The 23,751-nt window shown below is 40.1% G+C and overlaps 1 protein-coding gene across 2 annotated transcripts in view; it reads left to right on the top strand.

Moving 5' to 3' along the window:
- Positions 1 to 23,751, top strand: part of Adam19 (ADAM metallopeptidase domain 19) — a 1,172,352-nt gene that overhangs the window by 235,509 nt on the left and 913,092 nt on the right. The window contains exon 1 of one of the 2 annotated variants that reach the window (XM_051180871.1): positions 17,354 to 17,358. The exons of the other annotated variant lie outside the window; for it this stretch is intronic. The gene's annotated coding sequence lies outside the window, so the exon portion shown is untranslated. Of the gene's footprint in view, positions 1 to 17,353; positions 17,359 to 23,751 lie in introns of those variants that run through there. 2 annotated transcript variants of the gene reach the window in all.

Here is a 23,751-nt window from a genome sequence, read left to right as displayed (position 1 = left end):
CCTTGCCTCTGATGACTTGTGGTATTTGTGGTCATTCCTCCTGTGCTCCCAAGATTTAAAGTCAATGATTGCCCTACTCAGCTCTCACATATTCCCTGGAATTTGTAATATTCCTTTTATACTTTTATTTTCCTTTCCCAGATTGAATGCCTCTTATTTAAAACAAAACCACATTTTCCCTATAAAAATAATGCATGATCCAGATCTAAAATTTACCAAATTCAGATAAATATATACATATATTATACACTGTCTCGCTCCTAAGTGATTATATCTTTTTTAAGCTTGTGTTTGTCTGTTTGCTGTGTATGTAGGGTTTCCCATAGCAGCCATTATGGATACGCTCAGAACATATCCAGGTCTAGGGTTGGTAAAAGTTTACAGGGATTTGCAGGGAAGAGGCTGTGGCTAAGGTTTTACCATCAACATGGTAATTCTGAGCATCTCTGAGGTGCCATGGGCCAACATTGGTGCTCCTAACAAGGGTGAAAATGGTATCCAAGTCAACTGCTCCAGCTCTGCCTGGCATGTACCACAACTGGAGTTGCAGGAAGTGATATGCTTTTGTAGAAGGAGATCTCTTGTCCTGAGATGTGAGGAAAACAACCAAATCACAGTAACTGTCATGCCTCATCATCAAGTCAGCATTTGCAGTGGTCAAACTGGGTCTGTTTTTCTTGGCATGGACAAACTAAACTTGTGTCACTCACGGAGCAGACATCCCTCAAATTGGAAACACTGGGACAGGCAATTTCTCTGATGTTTTGGTTTCAACAGGACTGATCTGTAATTATTTCTCCAAACAAAAAGAAAGTGTTTGACAGGGACATGTAGAGACCTAAAACAACTTTCTTATAGGAAACACATGGTTCTTCTCCGAATTAAAACACACATTATGCTAATAAGAGGCCACTCAGCAAGTGGAATTTGTTAGTAATTTGTTGGGGGGAGGTGATCCCAAGGTAAGAGACAACTGACTTTTGTTAGCTGTCCTGAACAGATGCCAAGAGAGCCAAGCCCAACAGCTCTGTCCTTAAAATGACCCTATTTTACACACGGGGAAGCATCTTAGGGCCCCCAGGCATAGTACAACATTGAGGTTTAGAAAACATAATCAAAACGAATTTATGCTTGGCACTAGCACCTTCTCACCCAGGCTCTGAATTGGATCACACAGCTTCAGATAGATTTGAAAGCAGGCAGGGACCTGTATTATTTCCTTGTCATCTCAACCCATCTCCTAGCATAGGAACATCATGGCAAACCTTTTTCAGCTCTCTCTCTCTCTCTCTCTCTCTCTCTCTCTCTGTGTGTGTGTGTGTGTCTCTCTCTTGCTCTCTCTCCCATCTTTACAACCTACCACCTATCTCACCAAGAAAAGAAAGATGAACTACACATCCACATTGATGGGCACTGGAACTGGAGATGCTCATCTCTGGAAATGAAAATGAAGTAATTCTGGAAGCACAGAGGCTATTAGGAGGGGCTCACAGTGAGACAATCTGGTTCTTAGTACTTCAGATCTTACAATAAACTTACAAATCCTCCAGTGTTTTAGGCATGTTCTTCAGGGTTGACTTTATTCATCAGTGGGTGCATAGTCACCAATGCAGGAGAAAGTCTGCCAGTGTGCTACTTGGTTGCTTGTTTTTTAATACAACTCAAGGGGAATCATGTCAAGATTTCCCAATCTATCACTCACATGTATCAGGTCCTACCACCATCTCCAGTGGCAGGAATTGACTTCTACATCTTGTTGACTTCTTTCCAAGCATTTTTACTCTAAGGCTTACAGTCTTGTCATGGCTAACATACCCAAGATCACAAAGGAGTCAGAATGGGTTGTTTTAAGATATGTGCTTGATTTTCTTCATCTTTATTAAAGGGAGCATTCCCTTTCTTGTTACATTTTCCTTCATTAGTTTCCAGACAATGTTGAGGTTCCATTCTTACAAGCGTCATCCTTAAATCAGCCATACTGATACTGAGCACAGGCTAGCCCTGCATTCAAATGTAATGCAGGGAGCTGGGCAGGGCCCAAGTTAACTCACTCAGGATGTCAGACTGTCTATACCTAAAATATTAATTATTAATTTCTTGGATGGTCTTCATATATTCTAATGTTTTAAAGAGTTTTCTAATCTGTATCTTTTTCTCATCTGAAAAGGATAATTCAGAAAACACATTATATACATGCATGCAACACAGACACACACCAACATGAAGGCATGCACATACATGCATTCACATACTACAAACCCTTCCACACACACAAGTACAAAAACTAAAGCCAACATATATATTTACACACACACACACACACACACACACACTACTCTGGAGAACGGGAATCTAAGAAAGGATGTGGGAAATACAGATACCCAGCAAAAGCAGATACCAAGAGAATGGCAGTGAAGCAGTTCTCAGCATCATTGGTCCTTCACCCACAGACACTTTGACGAGTCTAGTGTTTGTGGTTTTCAAGGAAGAAGCACAACTGACACTGGTGAAAGGAAGCCAAGGTGCTACCTAGCACCCTTTGCTGCTCAGAGTAGATCCTCCCAACAAGGAGTTGTCTGGCCTTGAAGTATCAGAAGGACCAAGACCCTGCCCTAGAGCACTGAGGAGGAGGTATGGGTATGGGGGTGGCTGAGCAAGTAGAGTCAGCTAAAAACAAATAATAATAGATAAATAAATCCCCCTAGCTGTCTTGGCTTGGAAATACATGCTTTCCTAGGACTGTGCCTTTTAATACAGGCAACAAACCCTCATGGTAAATATTATGTTATGGATAAAGAAACTGAGGTTAAGTAATATATATGTGCTTAAGATCAGGATTTATGAATAGTAACACTGGCATTTGAACCTAAGGTCATTTAACCTATTAACCATTACCACAAACTTTGCATCTACCAGAGCTAACAGGTTCTTCTTTTCAATTAATGAATTAAGGGCATCCAACATGTCAGGGCATTCAAAACGCATGAAAGTTAAAGCAAGCACTGAGGCGCTGAGATGGGAAGTGAGGAGCGGACTCCTAAAAAAAGATGCCTGGGATAAGAAACAAACAGGCACACAATGACTGAAGGGGGACCTCCCAGTTGGCTTTGCTTTTCAGAAATCCCAAAGTGAAAAAGAAATTGCAATGACCAGTTCGTCAGTACCATTTAATACTCCCAGATTAGAGGACTGAGAGAGACATTATCTAAGAGTCTCATCAACAGATTCTTTTCTGTATCCTCAGGGACATCACTATAATAAATAATGGGTCTGTTGGCTCAGCATTTCTCAGTGTAAGAATCCAGAAGAGTTGGTTATGAATGATGGCTTTAAAATCCCCACACATACATTTAATGAAGATTAAAGATCTCAATAATGAAAGCTATAAAAATTGAAAAAGTTTGAAGGCAACACACAAAAGTGAAAATACACCCTTTGTTCAGGGAAATATTGTTAAAATGCCTACACCACAGGTTCAGGCCAATTACTATTAAAGTACACAATGGCATTGTTCACAGAAATAAATCATAAAAAAAACCATGGCATTTGAAAGGAGACACAAAAATCCTGAATAGCCAAAGCAAACCTGAACATCATAAGCAAAACTTAAACATACCTGCCCTCAAAACATACCACAAAACTATAGTAACCAAAACAGCATGTGAGGGTACTAAAACAGTTACTGAGACTGAATTAGCAAAATGAAGAGACTCCGGGGAAGTCCACATGTTTACAGAAAACATGTGTTTTACAAAAACATGAAGATACACATTGGAGAAAATATTGCTTCTTTAACAAATGGCCTGGGAAAATTGCATTCACCTCTCCATAAGTAGGTATGTGTATCTCCATGAATGTGTAGGAAAATGCAAATTAATCAATAATTTTCATCAGAAATAAAAATCAATTCAAAATAAAGCAAAGGGTTAATCTAGAAGCTTTAACATGTACTACTAAAATAGGAAACACTAAGAAGTTGCTATGGGCAAACAATTTTGTTTTTTGGAGAAGACCTCCAAACCATGATTACATCTAACTAAAATCCTGAAGAAGCTAAAAAATACTTTTCTGAATAGGGATTAATATCCAGATTAATAAGGAACTTAGACAGTTGAGCCACACCAAAACCCAATAACTAACAAGAATGGAAAATGCCATCAAAGGATCTGGGTAGACATTAACTAAAGGAAGATCTATAAATGGCTAACATATAAAAGAAACCATTGAGAATTATTACAAGCAAAGGTAAATACAAATTAAAGTAAAAACCATTATAGGCATCATAATGTGAAACCACAGTGAGATTATCTAGTTACAATGATGCTACTACAGATAAAAATCAAGGACCAGAGAGATTTTGGAGGAAGACAGACTCCTATCTTATACCCTACTTATGGGTGAAGACATATGTGAGTTTGGTCAAGCTGGAGAGACAGCTCTATGGTAAGGATTTGCTTTTGGATCCTCAGCACCCACAAAAAAAAAAAAAAAAATCAGACATGGCAGTATGTGTTGATGATAAGCCCAGCTTTGTTGGGCAAAGACAGGCAGATTCCAGGAGCTCACTGGCCAAAATGATGAGTTTTCTGATTCAGTGGGAGAACTTGTTTCAAGATAGCCCCAGAATAAAAGGAGGACATCCGGCATCCTGCTCTAGACTCTGCATGCACATGCATGGGCATGTGCACCACACACTCACGTGCATGCAAAACACACACAACTAATTATTGTGATTGTTATAGAAATAGTGTATGGGGCAGAACAAATTGAAAAGAAAAAAAGAACTACTCATGATCTATCAATTCCATTGTGGTGCATGTATGTCCAAAGAAAACTAAACCAGGATGTTGAGGAGACACCTCACTCCATGCTTATTGCACAGGAGCCAAGATGCTAACCAAATAAGACAAGCTCAGAAGAACAACTGCTGGCTGGCCATTCTCACTCAGGTGGAAACTGGGTGTATTGATCTAATAAAAATGAGAGCTGAACAGTGATTAGTAGCAGCTGAAGAAGATAAGAAGTTAGGCAATGCTTAGTATGCTTATCCGATACAACATGCATAGGTTTTATTCATCAATAAAAAATAAAGATGATATTTAAAGTGGTGAAGAGGCTTAAGTGATGGCTCAGTTGCTAGGAGTACTTGTTGCTCTTAAGGAGAACCCAAGTTTGGTTCCCAGCAACCACACTAGGTGATTCAAAACCATTTGTAACTATATCCTATGGATCCAATGCCTCAGGCCTCCTTGGGCAGCACACTCATGTAACATCTGCACATACACACACATAACACATAAACACAAACACAAACACAAAAAAAAGAAATCTTGAAAAAGTAACAGACTGTGTGTGAAGCAAAAGTAAAGTAGTCAAAGATCTGACTCACTGGGAAGACTGAAATAGGGGACAGGAGGTTCCTTCCTCGGTACTCCGAGAGCCATGACTCCTCACTTTCATCTTTAGAACTAGTGTCCATGTGTTTGTAAAGATGAAGGTTAATAGCGGGCATCTTGTAGGGCAATGGTTTATATTTCTATGCATCAATAAGCACACATGGATCTTTCTCAGTGTTGGTCATTGTCTTAGAGTTTCTATCACTGTAAAGAGACACCATAACCATGCAACTCTTACATGGGAAACGATTACATTGGGGGCTGGCTTACAGTTCAAGAGTTTAGTCCATTATTGTCTTGGTGGGAAACATAGTAGCATGCAGGCAGACATAGTGCTGGAGAGATGACTGACAGTTCCACACCTTAACCCACAGGCAGCAGAAAAAGACTGTGTGCCACACTGGGCATAGCTTGAGCATGTATGAGACTTCCAAGTTTTTGAAACACTTCCTCCAACAAGGCCACACCTACTAATAAACCCACTCTCTGCGGGTCAAGCATTCAAACACATGAGTCTATGGGAGCCATACCTATTTAAACCACCACAGTCGCTGAGATCAACCTGATGACTTTGGTGCTTGTTGAATGGAAGAATAGTTTCATCAAGGATAAAAAGGTGCATATATATATATATATATATATATATGTATATATATATATATATGCACACACACACACACACATATATATATATATATATATATATATATATATATATATATTTCCTGTCATTCAATAAAATTTGTCAATCATCTCCAAAGGGTTAGGCACTGTGGTACAATGAACATATTAATAATTTTAACAATGAAATGTATCTATTGCGGTAAATAAGGATCAGGATAAACAAATAGGCTGAATAGATGTTTATTCAGGGAGAAATAACTTACAACCTATTACTGCTAATTTTTCTTCGTGTGTGTGCACATGTGGAGGTCAGGGGATAGCTTTAAATGTATTTCCTCAGAGCAGGCAGCTTTATGCTTTTGACATGAGAGTCCCTCTGGAATCTGGGTTCATCAACTTGGTTTGAGAGGCTACATAGCAACTCCAGGTATCTGTCTAACTCGAACTTCCTAGTATTAGGTTAAAAGTGTATGCCCCCACAACTGGGTTTTTATGTGGGTGCTAGGATCAAAATCTACTTCTCATGCTTTCATGGAGCCTCAGTTGCTGTTCTGCAGCCTCGATAAGTGAAAAATAAAATAAAATTATGTGCATACCAAATAATTTTCCCCAAATAAGGTTTATCACTTATTATCAGTAGATATATTACTTGTACATATATTTTATATATCTATATATCAGTTTTCTTTTAAAAACAAAACTCATGTGAGGAAAACATCTAAGAATCCTATTTTACATCACCACATTAGGGACCTGGTTTCCAACACACAAACTTAGGCAACCCCTCAAACAATATCCACACCATCACAGTCCTGGTAAAGTAGTACCCAGCTTCAACCTTAGAGAACCAGATGTGCACACTACAAAGTCACGATATTCCGTTCAATTTTTAGCATCTGATTCATAAACCCTATGAATCCATCTGCTTGCTAAACACTACCAACCCTCTCATTGCTTAGCTTTGGCAGAAACATAACAAAATTATTTCCCCTTGCCAAGAGAAAAGGGAAAGGGAACATGTTTTGTCATCTCTGAGGTGAAACCTTGTGTCTCTCCAAAAGCAATCTTCTTTAGATATAAGGAGGTGTTCACAGAATCCTGCTGAGTGTTTTAATCTGGGTGCCTTGACATCCCCACCTTCATGATTCTCCAGAAATCTCACTAATCACGTACAAATTTTTTACTTATGAAATGACATTTGGCCAAGCTAACATGCTTGACCATGTTAAGGGACAGAGCAAAGAACACCAGCACTCTGTGACACAAGTCCAGCTCAGAACACAAACATCAAAAGCCTTCAAGTGTCCTATAGTTCCCCCCAAAGGGTTCAGAAGATCCTCATTCTTTCCCACTTGGATTCTGGCCATTCCCAGATCTGAGCTGAAGAAGAATGTAGGAGTTTATTTTAAATTATATTTGGCCCTTAAAACTCACTGTACTTTAAGTTCTGAAAATGAACTGGAGAAGTGTGGCTATCTGAAAAGAAAGAGAAAGGCTCTCTAAATTACGCTTTCGTCTCCAGTTGTTTGGTTATTGCTGCAACTATTACCCAGTTTACCCTTGAACAAGATGTATGATCCAGATAGCGTGTGTGACCCCAGGGAATTTTCATTTTTAAACAAGCGGATAAGGGCAGAGATGTTTGCTGTTCAAATGACATTCAAAGGATTTAGAATAGAAGACCTTCAAAGATCTAAAACTATCCTGCTAAGACTAGCCTTACTTGATAATATCCTAAAAGTTCCATATATTTTATTGAATCACATATTCATTCAAAATTGAACATAAAAGTATACTTTGTCTTTAGTTGGTATCTCATACATACAAACGAGTTTCTAGTTTTTATAATCAGCTTAAACTCTGAAATTTTAAAATTCCCTCATGTAGAACAAGCTCAATGATTATTTTAGATAATAATAGTCTGGGATAAGGAAGACAAAATTTTGATTTTAAAAGTGGAAAGGTTAGTAACTAAACAATTAACAAAACCAATCATTACTGTTGTTTGCTCTTAAACAAATGCTTGTCATAAAATTAATTATGCTAATAACATTACAATCACTGCCTAAGACATCAGGTGATACAAGTTTTGTTTTTCTGTAAGAAGTCATAAAATGTAGGCTGGGGACATCTCACTGGGTAAAGTGCTTTCTGGGTTAACCTGCTTTTCAGCATTCAGATTCCAAGCCCCACACAGGGCAGATGGAATAGTATACACATTTGTAATCTCAGCACATTTATGTGAAGACAGAAAAGACAGGAGACTCCCTGGAAGGCCATGGACCAGTAAAAAGGAAAACTGTCTCAGAGAAGTTGGAAGGCAAGGGCCAATGCCCAAGGTTGTCTTCTACCTCCACCATGTGTCATGACACTCAGACACTCACACATATGAAACACAACACAAGTAGTGCAAAGTCACTGTTACAGCTTTTCACATAAAGATTCCCAAGGAAGGAGAGAGAGATTTTAAAGCAAACCCAATGAAGAAGAATTGGCCTTGGAGGAGGGAATCTGATGCCTCACCATTTTATGTTGTGTTTCTAGCACCATTGATGTTGAAATAAGCACACAGAGAGATGTCTCACAACAATTTAATAAGTGCACATTTTTAATTGTGTAGAAAGTGTAAGAGTAGAACCTGAAAATGGAAAAGCCCTAAGATGCAGGGGTCTATATCACACCAAATGACAGTTGTTTATTTATGACCTCAATTTATTCTTCACTTTGCAATTACGTAAAAATAGCAGGAACATGGTAAGAGAGATGAGGCGATTGATCGGCATTCTGAATTATTCATCTAATTTCAGTTGTTGATTTCACGTCAGACATTTCCCAATGTGAGGACCATAAATCAGGACCAATCTTTTTGCCACAGGCACTCAAAGAACCAATCTGATGCTTTTTGTATCATTTATGCATAGAGCCTAGGATTCCCGGTATTCCCTCATGTAAAGTAAGACCATACATCATCACATATTGAAGGGTGGGGCTCCAAAAATAGTCTCCCTGAAGCCCCATTTTCTTCCAAAGGGCAGGTAGGAAGTGGGGTGACCACATACATAGACAATGCTTATATTTCATATTGTATTCAGAACATCCACAAATGTTTCAGTTAGGTGACAAAGGCCCTAGTGAAGGGTGGTTATTTTGAGTAGTTGTCTGCAGGTGCTACCGGGCCACTGTCACTTCAGTGATCTTCTCTATGGACCAGAATGAATCTACTATCTCTTCACAAATAAGTCCTGTGTGCTTATGGGTATGTCATGATGAAAGACTTCTCTCATTACCAACAGTAACCTAGGGCCCTTACAAAGGATCTCCTGGTGTCACCCATCACACTGCATTCTACCATGGTACCTCATTTGTACATTGTTACCAGCCTGGTTTCATTTATTTGCTCCTAGTATCCTTTAAGACTAAGAAGTCCAGTACCTCCCCTTCCTAATTTCTTTGCCTAATTTACTGAAACATAATGATAGGATAAAAGTGTGCTTAGTGGAGTGTTCATAGAAAGATATGTTAACCTTTAAACTAATGTACTTATAAGAGACCATGAACACCCATTCTCTGTTGTCTTCCCAAACCTTTCCTAGTTAGGATCTGGAGAGATGGCTCAGTGGTTAAGAGCATTGACTGCTCTTCCAGAGGATCTGGGTTCAGTTCCCAGCCCCCACAGGGAGGCTCACAACCATCTGTAACTCCAGTCCCAAGAATCTTAAACCCCCTTCTGGCCTCTGTGAATACGAGGCATGCACACACCACAGAGATAGCTATATAGGAAAATACCTCTACACATAAAATAAAGCAAAAACAAAATTACTGTGGCAATTTAAGAAATTTTATCCCGGGCCGATACAAACATTTCCTACAGAGCTCTTCCATTATAACCTCACACTGCTGTCCTTACTTCAGGCACCTGAATTTGGGACATATTAAACATTAATGTCAACAACAGAGGCTTTTTTTTTCATGATTTTAAAATCTGATGTTCTGTAATAAAGTATGGTCATTTGGGGGTTGAAGATGATGAGTGATTAATGTTTTAAGAATTATTTTCATATGACCCTTACACAGCTCCACTACTGAAAGTCTCATTAGAGCATGGGTGACAGCCTCTCCACAGTTGCATTATGGTTCCTTTGTTAGGTACCGAGAAGACGAGAAGACATAGAACATGTGAGTTTTTCTGTGTGAAATGACAAAGCCTTATCCCCTCAGCCTGCCCTACCTCTCTAGGCAGCATAGGCTTGAGACTTCAGGGAGGAGTCCTGCCAAGTGCTACAGGGAGGCAGCTTTGCCCAGTTGCCAACATGTGGGGCTTGGTGTGCTCAGGCGTCTGTTGTGGTTGTGGATTAGGGTTGAGTGATTCCTGCTGCAAACACTGTGAATAATTCTAACAATGACACTGCATGCCGTTGCCCTGGTCTTTCTGCTCCCTGGGTCATGTTTCCAGCCACAGATGATTAGCAATAAACACTAATCAGTAATCTGGTCAGAAAGACAATGCCAAAGTCAAGGTCTGCCAGAAGAGTACTAATAGGACACCAAGTTCTGATTTTAATTAGACTTGGACTTTTGTTTTGAAGTTGGGTTGGAGTTGGGGGGGTGGGGTAGGAGATTACAACAAAGCAAGCAACAGCAGTGAGCTGGTCCTCTAGCAGGGTAAGCATCATCAATCTTTCTCATTTTTCATAGTTATAAAATCTTGGGAACCATATGCCACATTATTCTCTTATGTATTTGAGAGAGGGTGGATCCCCCAGAAGGCTCCATGAGTGGTTGTCCCAAGCTTGGTGGCTTTCCGTGCAGTTTTGCTGATTGTAGAACATATACAACATGACCAGGCTAAAAATACACCTGCATTTAACGGAGTGCTCTTTCAGACAGACCCCACCTGTGCCCAATGTCAGGAAGAGCCTCCATTGTCTTATCTTCCCATAGCTCTACAAAGCTTATGCAGGGCTGATCTAAATGGCTTCTTATGAGAGGAACAGAGATGAGAGGCCTGCAGCTATTTGATTTTTTTAAAAATATTTTTTTAAGTTGAAATATAGCTATATCATTTTCCTCTTTCCCTTTCCTCCCTTCAAGTCCTCCCTTGTAGAACACATACTTTCTTTCAAATTCATGGGTTCTGACCTCTTTTTCTGTAATGTATACATATATATGCACATATATCACAACATTATGTGCACATACATACATATATATCCCTAAATATTTAAATACAGAGACTCAGTCTGCATAGAGCTACTTGTTTGTATATGATTTTAGGGCTGCCCATAACCAATATGGGGGCTCTTATAAAGTAGGACTAAGAAATGTGTACTTAAAAAAATAAAATGTGAAAATAATAAGTGTGGTATATCAATTTGATGGCATATTGTTCAGTCACTTCCCTAGGGAAGACCACTTCTCCCAACATCCCTGATTTGCCTGCAGTTCTTTATCTAGGATTAGGCTCCACAAATTTTTTCCTCTTCCATGTTAGCATGTTCTCTGGTGCTATGCTTGTTCAGGTCTTGTCTAAGCAGCTATGTTGTTTAGACTTCATGAGATTTCATTTCTTAGAAATGCCAGGGAATCCATTTGACTTTTAATTCTCTAGTAGGAATGTTTAATTCCCTAGTAAGAATATGAGCTTAATCCATATTTTGAGCGTAGTTTTTATCATGGGATATAGGGAGCCCTATGGAAACCTAGTTCATAGTTTTTCACCTTATAGGGTCGTTAATATCACCATCACTACCACTACCATCATCACCACCATCATCACCACTATCTTTAAGCTCTTACTACTTATTCATTCAGTCCAGGCACTGGACTAAATAATTTACATATGTCACTTAATCCCCAGAAACACCTAAAATAATTTGGACTTAGTGAATGATGCCATTGGTTTGTTTGTTTGTTTGTTTGTTTTTTCATTTAACATGAATCCAGAGCTCATCAGTTTCCATCTTTTTCAGTGGCTGAGCAATATGCCATCAAACTGATATACCACACTTGTTATTTTCACATTTTATTTTTTTAAGTACACATTTCTTAGTCCTACTTTATAAGAACCTTTGTGTCTAAAAGCACGTATTTTAGCCATGATCTGAATCTGAGGAAACTGAATTCACATTCACACATAGCACATTTTTGGATCTCCCCAAATATTTTGCTTAAATATCTTTCCCAAAGCAGTTATTTTTCTTTAATGATTATTCCATTTGTAGCCAGAACTCTGAGAGAGTTCTCCATTAGCTTAGAGCTAAAAAAAAAACATTTTCTGCTAAGGAAAATAAGAGATCTTGGTCTTGGGTTCTCTTGCAAAACCATACATGTAAATAACCATGCCTCATCAGAGATGTTACACATGCTGTGAGGGTGATTACCAGCCTTTTGGCCTTTGGATGCTGTGCATAGTGTGCACTAACCTATGCCCAACCTTGTGGAGGTCAAAGGTTAATGTCAGGTGTCTAGGATTATCAATCTTCACCTCATTTTTTCATTTAAAAATAATTTTATTTTAATTTTTGATTGCACATGTGTGTCTTTGTGGGTCCAGACACCTGAAGAGGCCAGGGGTGTAGACACTCTGCCTGGAGCTGGCATTACCTGGCTACCAGATCTCCATTCTGGGAAGAGAACCCAGTTTGCACTTTTAAAAAATTTATTTATTCTCATTTTACATGCAAACCCATGTTCCCCTTCCCTCTCCCTTCCTTTCTTCCACCTTCCCCACCTCCCTCCTCTCCCACCCTCCATCTACTCCTCCCAACATCCCTGATTTGCCTGCAGTTCTTTATCTAGGATTAGGCTCCACAAATTTTTTCCTCTTCCATGTTAGCATGTTCTCTGGTGCCATGCTTGTTCAGGTCTTGTCTAAGCAGCTATGTTGTTTAGACTTCATGAGATTTCATTTCTTAGAAATGCCAGGGAATCCATTTGACTTTTAATTCCCTAGTAGGAATGTTTAATTCCCTAATATAAGGCCTCCCTTGGGGAGTCAACAAAGTTTAGCATACTATGTTGAGGCTGGACCAAGCCCCTCTCCCTCAACAAGGCTGAGGAAGGTATCCTGCCATAGGGAATAGGCTCCAGAAGGTCAGTTCATGCATCTGGGATAAGTCCTGATCCCACTGCCAGGGCCCCACAAACAGATCAAGCCTCACCATTGTCACCCACATTCAGAGGGCCTACTTTGGTCCCATACAGGTTCCCTAGCTGTCAGTCCAGAATCTGTGCATTCCCACTAACTCAGGTCAGCTGTCCCTGTGGGTTTCCCCAAGATGATCATGACCTTGACCCCACCCCTTTGCTTACATGATCCTTCTTCCCTCTCTTCAACTGAAATTCAGGAGCTCAGCCCAGTGATTAACTATGGATCACTGCATCTGTTCCCATCAGTTACTAGATGTAGGTTCTATGTTGACAATTAGGGTAGTCACTAATCTGGTTACAGAGGCAGCCCAGTCAGGTACTCTCTACACTATTGCTCAGAAGGAGTCTTAGCTGGGGTCATCCTTGTGGATTCCTGGGAATTTCCTTATCACCAGGTTTCTCCCTAACCCCATAATTGCTTCCTCTATCAAGATACCTCTCTTTAAGCTGGGCATTGGTGGCACATGCCTTTAATCCCAGCACTTGGGAGGCAGAGGCAGGTGCATCTCTGTGAGTTAGAGGCCAGCCTGGTTTACAGAGCTAGTTCTAGGACAGGCTCCAAAGCAATACAGGGGAATCCTGTCTCAAAAAACCAAAAATAAATAAATAAATAAATAAATAAATAAATAAATAAGATACCTCTCTTTCATCACTCTCCCTCTTCCTCCATCCCCCAACTTGACCCTCTTGACTTCTCATGTTCGATCTCCATCTCCTTCCTCTCTTATACCCTCCTCTCAATTTACCCAGGTGATCTTAACCACTTCCCCTTCCTGGGACCCTCTGTGCATGCCCCTCTTAGGCTTCTCCTCTTTACCTAGCTTCTCTGGGATTGTGGATTGTAGCCTGGCTATCCTTTGCTCTGTGTCTAATACCCACTTATGAGTGCATACATGCTGTATGTGGATGCCTAACCACTTAGCCATTATTCCAGTCCCATTTCCACTATGATTTTGAGACAGTGGCTCTCACTAAGCCTGGAATTCACCATTTCAGTTAGACTGCCTAGACACAGTGTCCTTAGGGCTTGCCTGTCTCTGACTCCCTAATACTGGGGTGGCAAGTGGTTTTGGGTATCCACGTTAAGGCTCTCATGCTTGTATTGCTTGTATTCTGCCCACTGAGCCATCTCTCCATCTCTCTATTCTCACAAGTGCTTGCATATTAGATGGTTTTGAACTTACTCATCCTCACAACATCCAAGCTGAGCTATAGGCCTCTTCAGTGTGGTACCCTAAACTAATTCTAACAGAATTCTGAATCTGACCCTTACAGCATGGGTACAGCCTAGCACACAAGATCCCAGGTGATGGGCTGTAAGAGCTCAAATCTTTGTGTAGCAAGCAATACAAACAAAGAAAATCAGGCCAACAAGTGTGTGGCATAGAAGCATCTAAATACAGCCCAAGGAACATCCCTGATGTTAGGGACTTGAGAGATTGTTCAGCTGTTAAGAGCACTTGCTGCTCTTCTAGAGGACCTAAATTCAGTTACCAGCACTTATATCAGACAGCTCAGAAACGCATTTAACTACAGCTTCAAGGCTGTGGCATCAATAGGCACACACACACACACACACACACACACACACACACACACACACACACACACACACACACCCCAAATTAATTAAAAAAAAAAGAGAGACCCACAACTTGCTACCCTAAAGATCCATGGCTTCTCAATGTGTTTTCAGTTCCTTCTGGAGTCTTGGCCAGCCTGGAACACACTCAGCATGTAATAATCCATAATTCAATTTTTGATACTCAAATGTTAGCATGTGAATCTGCAAGCCTTTAATAAAGCATACTAGATTCACGCAAGACTATGTTCACTTTTGATTAATAAGTAGATTAGTTATTTCGAAGGAAACCATGAGTCAGAAATATCAAATGACTGCTTGAAATCAGGGCCAAACAGACCCTTAATATGAGTCACTCATGGTGAGAGTCACTTGAGTATACACAATATTCATTGCAGCCTCATGCTGAGGGTGGACTGACTGCAAAAGAAAAGATTGGAGGAGCAAAGTAGAGATTCAAAAGCAAGGTTCAGCAATGAATACCCTTTCCTTTAAAGTTCATTTATCATCATCATTAATATTGTTCTTGCAAGTGAGTATGTGTGGGGTGAGGGCACAGGGGGCATGTACCAAAGCTCATGTGTGGAGGTCAGAGGAAAGCTTGGTGGAGTTGTTTCTCTCCTTCCAACACGTGACATCTGAGAATCAAAATGAGGTGATCAGGCTGTGTAGCAAGTACCTTTACTTGCTGAGTTCTCACTGGCCTTCAGAAATTCATTTTTTTTTTAAAAAAAAAACCCACCTACTTACATTTTATTCCATCAATCTCAGTAACACTTTGCTGCCAAGGTGAGTGACTGCATTTTGTCATGTGGTTTAGCCATCTACTATGAAACTGAGCACATCAGCTAACTTCCCTGTAATATTTTCTCACCTGTAAAATGGACAGCAGGAATAGTACCTTCTTCAAAGATCATTGTTCATCCTTACTGAATCGATTTTTGGACATCACTGAGGATAGCAGCTAGTGTATAGCCATGTTCAATTATCATAAACCAGGCTGTATTGGTTGGGGGAGGGAGAAACAATTAGGAAGAAAGGTACAGGTATGACAAAAGAGAAAATAAACAATCATGAATGACAGAAAGAGAGACAGAATATTAACTTGAGAAGGTCATACCAGAGTATGATGGGAAATGAGGTTTATGGGTATCAGAGACCAGAAAAAAAGGGCATAAGACATTTGAAGGTGAATGAATAATTTTAAGAACTCTTAGGTCATCAAGTTAGAGTGGGACTGCAAGACTCTGTATAGAAGAGGTACCAATGTCTTCTAGACAAAGACCACCAAGAAAACAACTGCTGTTGAACCAAGTGGGTTTTGTGTGGTGGCACAGATGGATGAACACATTGGGGAACCACAAGGTAGCTCAGGCATAATGTAGATAAGAGGACATTAGATAGCTCCTGTTCAATTCTATCAGAAAGTAAGCACTGTTATTACAACTTCTATAATAAATTTTATCCAGAGAAGACTTAAGACTAACTCTGGAAGTGAAGAAAAAGTCACCACTAATACCAGCCATCGGGCAGGGAGCTTAGTATTTCTGTAGTTTGTTTCATAATATGTTTTTATGTTCAGACAAAACTTCAGAGACCCTTGGCACTCACAGAGTGAACTTATATGATAATATTAGGTGAGATTGCATCCAACAGGAAGACAGCATGGTTTAGCTCCATGTTCCAGCTCAGCTGTTAACACCAACAAGATCCCATTGGTGTATCAGCCTTTGTCTCTGTTAGTGGGTACACCCACTTTAGCAAGATGAGTCATGCTTGAATTTGGCATGTCTTCCACAGACTTGCACGTTTGAACTCTGAGGCCTAGCTACATGGCATAGGCTTCTAGGGGTTGGCATTGAAGGCTATCCTAGTTACTGCTCTAATCCATCTCTACTTCTTGATGCACCAGGATGTGATAAGCTGCCACCTCAAGCTCCTCCTACTGTGAATGTGTAGCTCTGGTTGCCAGTTTCCAGACCAAAAGGGCTACATCCACTGGCACTATAAGCAAAACTAACCCTCTGCCCATTCAGTTGTTTTTTTGATGTACATTTTTTTAATGCCAATAAGGAAGTCATTTTACTGGACATAATATAAACTGAGCATCATTGATGTCCAGAAGCAGAGAACTCAGCTAGACTCCCAGACTTTTCCACTCATGACCCTTTTTCATGAGAGAAATGTATACATAACCCCAAGTAAACAGGGATACAGAACAGGGAGATGAATCAAATACTTAAGCTTAACAATCATGAAGAAATTTATCTTAAAACACAACATAGAAAGCATAAATATATGTATATATGTAACTTTTATCATTGTCAAAGACAAAAGCAAAAATGAGATGGATATGCTGATTCATTTTTATGGAAAGAATTAAACCCAGGCTGAATATTTAATGCTACAGGATATAGAGTATCTTTACAATTTTTCAGGTTGGTCAATGTTTTGATTATATAACCATCAATGCTAAGAACCCTCCTTTGCATAAATACATAATACCCAATGACAGAGTATGTTTAGGGCCATTTTAAAAATTGTTGGGAATTAGGTCCTGATTACAAGCCAAATGCATCAAATGATTTGTGATTAAACTCAAGTCTGCAACTCAAAGAGCAGTTTTTAAATTTTTTTTAGATTTATTTTATTTTATGTGTATGAATGTTTCACTTGTATCTGCATACATATGTGTAGCCCATGTACTCCTGTTTCCACCCACCACATGGTTAGGAATGGGAATGGGATTCCCTAGAACTGGAGTTATGGATGGCTGCAAGCCACTATGTGGATACTGGAAATTGAATCTGTTCTTCAAGAGTAACAAGTGTTCCTAACTTCCTAACTGCTGAACCAACTCTCTGGTCCCACAAACAACAATAAAAAAAAATCACCCTAACACAATATAATAAAAAACAATGTCCTAATTAGATATTTTTACACTAAGGAATGGCACCTGGAAAGTATTAAAAGGTTTCTAGATGAGCAAAACCTTTGTAGTAGAAACCCTGCAGTACACAACAGCTGATAGTCTCTAATCTGAGCTGAGGTTTCAGGTAACATTGGAGTTGCATGGCATGAGGGCTTACACAGAGCAAAGGGAACATGCTGTGTGTTCAGAACAAAGTCTTCAGCGAAGTCCTAAGACACAACACATCCACATATGGCGAGAAACACCTTAGATGTATTGCACACTTCACTGTAAATTAACTTTGGTGATTGTGCACTCAGAAACTGTTCATTAGTGCCAACATTTTCAGGACCCCCTCATTCAGTTCTGACTGTTATCATGACCCCAGATTAAGAAGTTGTGAGCTAATCTCTGTAACGGAAGTGACTATACTGCCCCACATCATAGCATAGAACCTGGAAGTCACTACACAAACAGGGACTTTTACTATTCCTGTTTAATAAATGGAGACCAGGCTGAGAACAGATCTGTAAAGAAGTAGCTGTCAGTCAGAGTTAGCAAGCAAATTAGAGATCCAACCTCAGATCCATCTAAATACTCTCACCAGGACATCCTACAGAAGAGACAGTATCCACTCTGTGGTCCTGTGTGTTACTAGAGTCTCCCGGTGAGCTTCTAAGAGAATGTCTGAGTTTGATTCCCTAGAGATCTTGATTTCAGGAACCTGCATAAGATCTGAGCATCACTTCATTTCCAACACATCTTGGGTCCTTTAAATGTGTTGCAGATTTGAACACTAGCCTGGTAGAAGAAAGGATCTAAACTCGATATGCAGTTATCAATGCCAATGAACACCTTGCTTATCTCTCTCATGAAGAGCTGCGGGGCAGAAATCATTCTGTTTTGCAAATTTGGTGGATTTTCTCATGAAAAAGAATAAAAACCAAACCCATAAGTGGACACCCTTTCTCCCAAGAAAGCCTTCTAGCTGCCAGTGTCCCCAGACTCCCTGAGCACCACAGCAGCCAAGAATGGTTATGAGGGGGGGAAACAAAGGCTTTCTTAATTTTGCTGTTAATTGGGGAAACAAATGAACCACCTCTAAGAAGCAGAGTTCTGCAAAGGGAAAGAGGAAACACCCATGTGTCTCTCTCCTCTCCTCTGTTTGAAAACAGAAGAATTAGGCAGTTTCCCTAATCCTTCCTCCCAACTAAGGAGAGATAAAAGTGCACTTGGGGATGGGAATTTCATCCTTTAGTGCCTGAGGAGTGTAGCAATTGTACCCATCAGCTGGAGAAGGCAAGCCTGATTATAACAGAGTAAAGTGAAGGTGGCAATGGCTTCATTAAAATGGTTTGCATCGCTCTCCCAAAATAGGCATTGTTCAATTTGAGTAGTATGCATGTTGACAGCTACCACAGAAGCACAACACAAACGCTCACACTAGTTGCAAAACAATAAAAAGTATTAAGCATCAGTGAGGCTTGGAAAGTTCAATTAGCCTTTAAATGACAAGACTAACTCTCTAGCAAGCCTTGGCAGGAAGTGAGCTTGGTGCAGGCAGGGTAAGACTGTGACATAGGGGCACACCTGGAAAACTGAAAATGACTACATCCCCATTCAGTGCACCCTTCCCCTTCTTCAGAACAACAAAAATGTTTTTCAAGATGATTATCTGTTTGCCTTGGTCCTAAAAGTGTGGCAAACCAGCTGATAAGACCAATACAAGCGCAGGACAGACCACCCAGTGGCTTGCTGTGTCAGACACTCTATTGATGAGGAAACGTTTACAAGGGATTGATGAGGGGGGCTTTAAAATTTAAATATATGTATGTAGTTGTGTATGCATGATTGTACATACTAACATGGGATATCATATCATATATTCCAGGCTGGCCTCAAACTTACTATGTAGCAAGGATGGCATTCAACTTCTTGTCCTCTAGCTTTCATCTCCTGAGTGCTGGGATTACAGGCATGTGCCAGTATGGCTGGTTCATGTAGTTCTTGGGATCAAATCCAGGCCTCTGTGAATGTGAGATAAGCAAGCCCTTTATTGTCTGAGCTATATCCATGGAACCAGTTTTATATTTATTTAAGCATACTTCTGAAAAAAATATATACATACACATACACACACACACAGACACACACACACACACACATACACATATATATCTATGTATTCAATTACACACCTGACAAATACTGCTACTAAAAAAATGAGCATAGACTAAATAAAATTGTTTTAAAAAATACCAAAAAAAAAAAAAAATCACAAAACATGACAAGAACAGGGAACACAGGTAGTGGACCTAAACTTAAAAGTTGATTTGGGCCATTCTTCACTCTCTCCGAGCTGCATTTTCCTTGGGTTGGAAGAAGGTATCAATGAAGTTGCCACTGGTCTCTATGAAGTTACTCGGAAAAGTTACTCTCCTTGTGTTTGAATCTCTTTTATCATTCAGCAATGAAGGTGTGGTGGAGAACTTAAGTGACATTAGCAAGTGTCAGTTGTCCCAACTCTAAAATACAAATAGTAATACCTAACTCATGCTAATTACCTCTCTGTGTGAGAAGAGACTGTTTGCTTTGATTCACTGTGGCAGGTCATCAGTATGTCCCCCAAATGAATGAGAAGAGGGTGTAGGGATACAACAAGCTACCTGACACTGAATGCTCAATCTGTAGAATGATGCCAATGTTGATATTTATCATGGATATCTGTTTTGGTAACTGCTAAACCATTGGCTTTTGGAGCAAAGCAAATATGTTGCTAAGTTTAAGTCAAAGTTATATCCAGTATCACACTGGTTGGCTTAGAGATGGGACAATGACTTCATCAAAGCAAATGAGATGTTGGCTAGGAGTTCTAAATGGAAAACCTCAGAAAGAATGTGGCATTTGGAGCTACTGCAGCTATTCTGAGAACATGTGGCACATGATATTAGAAGAGGTAGCAGGGGACATGCCACCATGCAAAGTGAGGTGAATACCATCCTGGTTACAACAGTAAACCTGCCCAAAGCTTGTTTGTTTTGGTTCTGGTAACAGTGAGCCACATCAACTGTACAACGGAATTTTGGCATTTTTCCTATTACCAAAACAATAACATTTAATATCAAACATCTGCAGGTCACCCACATAATATTTCTATTTTGCCTGAGGGGAACTATATCTCCTCAAACTGTGAGCCAAAAGAAACCCTCCTTTCCTAAAATTACATCTTGTCAGGTATTTGGTCACAGGTGTGAGAAAAGTAACCAATATACCAGGAAAGTGGCTTACATGGTATTTCAGGATCATACACAGGGAAGATAGGAAATAAGGCTACTACTACACATCCTCAGATGATCTGAAAATATGTCCTGTTCAGCACATTATTTGAAAAATTCCAATAAAGTAGGGGCAATCCCATTACCAGACCCATTGTGGAGTCTTTGGTATATAGTAAGGGGTACTGCTGACAACTGGGAATATTTGGTGACTTGCTGTTGGCAGCCATGTGACTCACCTCTCCCAATCCTCTCTCTTACATTCCTCTTTTTTATATGGGAACAGAAACAACTCAAAGACAGCTGTATCATCAAAGTCCACCCCAGCATGGGTGTCAGCTCACAAAAGCTGGGAACCCAAAACACTACACAGCCTGCAGGTAGTTCAACAGGTTGGAGAATGTCCTTTCCAAGGTGCCTTGGTTGCTCTAACCCTCTCCCGGGCAGCTCAGCTTGTTTCTGCTTCCTGAGGGCAAATGGTCTTGTCATAGACTCTTCTTTGCAGCTGGGCTTCCCTGAGTCTCAGAGGGACTCTCAGTTTTTATTGCTTACTCTGTCAGGGAGGGGCCTAGTGAATCTGGTTAATTTTCAAGATTTCTCAAGACTAGTTTCAGTTGTTTGCCTTCCTGCTTAAGGAGCTTCTCCACAGGATAGAATGTTTCAGCCTCAGCAGATACAACAAACCTCATACAAATGCTATGGTTGGAAGTCAATGGTTTAAATAAGTGATTCTCAACCTGTGAGTCACCAGCATCCAGCGACCTTTTCCTGGGAGTTGCATGTGTCAGATATCCTGAATATCAGATGTTTACATTATGGTTCATATCAGTAGCAAAATCATTGTTGTGAAGTGCAACAAAAATAACTATGGTTAGAGGTTACCACAACATGATGAACTGTATTAAAGGGTCACAGCATCATGTAGAACAAGTACCATTGGCAACTAAAGATAAAGAGCATCACGGGAAATTCATGACGACGCTCTCCAATTCCATCATCACTATCCAGTATCCCTCAGAGACTGCACTCTTTTCTGACTAAAGTCAGTCTTCATAATTTGTAACAAAACAGAACCAACATACCAAGTTATCTTTTAAAAATATGGGAAGGCAAGTAAGCAGGAAACAGTTCATAGAGGTGGGGTAGTTTTCCTAAAACAACAAATTCTTTTTATAAAGTTATTTTTAAAATTATGTATGGGTGCATTCCATGGGAGTACACTGGCCACAGAGGCCAGAAAGAGCATCAGATTGCATGGAGCTGGAATTACAGTTTTGAGCAATTCCATTAGCTGGGAACCAGCTCAGGTCCTCTGCAACAGTAGAACCTGCTTTTAACTGCTGAGCCATCTGTCCAGACCCTGTTATAACAAATTCCTGCAACAAGCATCACATAATCCTAGCATGAATGCTACATGATTTTACACTCATTGAACACACTTCTGTGGCCATAGCTCAGCCCTGGGGAACCTGTCATTGGTGGAGTCATTGCTCTACTGACACAAGGCATATTTGGGAAGGAAATAAATCAGGAGTATTTCAACTGGCCCACTATTCATTTTATGACAAGGTTTAAGTGGAACACAAATGAGCAAGCCAAGTCTGGAAGTCTCCATCTCCATTTTCAACTCCCTGCTTTCTGCTATACTTTCCATTACTCTTAGGGGTTTATTATCTTAAGAGGTTAACATTTGTCCATTTAAATTGAGAAGGCCATGTAACTCACTCAGCATAATGCTTTTATAATCTCAGTCACCAAGTGATATGACATCGGCAAGACAACCCTGCTTCATTTTTTTCCAAGTCGTGATCCCTCACCCAAATAATTTTGTTAATGTTGTATCAGAGGCAGCTGTTGTATATAAAGTTCATTCAAAGAATTATTCCTCTTAGTGTTAGAAGTCTGTCATGGACCAATTCATTACATTTAAGTACCAGTGACCTGAAAGATGAGGAGACCTTTTCCTAGTTAACTTTAACTGACAACTTGACCTGCCTAGAGTTTCCGGCAAAGGGCTTCTCAGCCGATGAAATGCCCAGATGAGAATGACCCATGGCATGTCTGTGGGGGATTGTCTTGATTTTTTATTGATGAGTGAGAACTAAGTCCACTGTAGATAGAACCACTCCCTAGGCAGATGGTCCTGGACTCTGTAGGAAAGCTAGTTAAGCACAGACACATTGAGCTCTGTCCCCATCGCTACCCAGGGCTCTACTTCAGGTTTCTGCTATGACTTCCCTCCCTGATGGACTATGACCTGGAAATATAAAATGAAATAAGCCCTTTCATCCCTGAAAGTTGCTTCTTGGCCAGATTTTTTTTTAACACAGCTCTAGAGATGAAACTACAACTAACTTAAAATATGAGTATGAGGACATTGCAAAGGAAATGATTCTCCCTATCCTGCTCTAAAGTTTTGATAATAACCTTAGCAAATTAACTAATGCATATTTCATAGACATTTCCTCACGGATTGATAGCAATGGTAGCAAGCATGAGAAAAGAGAGAGTGCCATTTCCTTGCTGCAAGAATGCTTCCTCTAACTGAAGAGATGTGGAGACAACTCACTGGGCAGTTGCTGGAGTTCGAGTGATGTGGTGGCTGTTTGGGAGGTAAGATATGTAGGGACTAGGAAGAACCAAAATCAAGTAAAGGATTCATCCTCCATTGGATAAAGTCAGTAATAAACATTTACCAGCATCCCTGAAAGAGAGAGAGGGAAGGAATGCATTCTGGGTTAGAGAACTTGAGATCAGGGATGAAAGGATAGAATCCAAGTATCTTGTGAGTTTGGCCTAAGTAGAGATGGGCAA

Source organism: Phodopus roborovskii, unplaced genomic scaffold (genome assembly GCF_943737965.1).
Source record: "Phodopus roborovskii unplaced genomic scaffold, PHOROB, whole genome shotgun sequence".
Classification (NCBI taxonomy): Eukaryota; Metazoa; Chordata; class Mammalia; order Rodentia; family Cricetidae; genus Phodopus; species Phodopus roborovskii.
The sequence above is the reverse complement of the archived record's forward strand: the minus strand, read 5'-3'. Positions and strand labels throughout refer to the sequence as shown.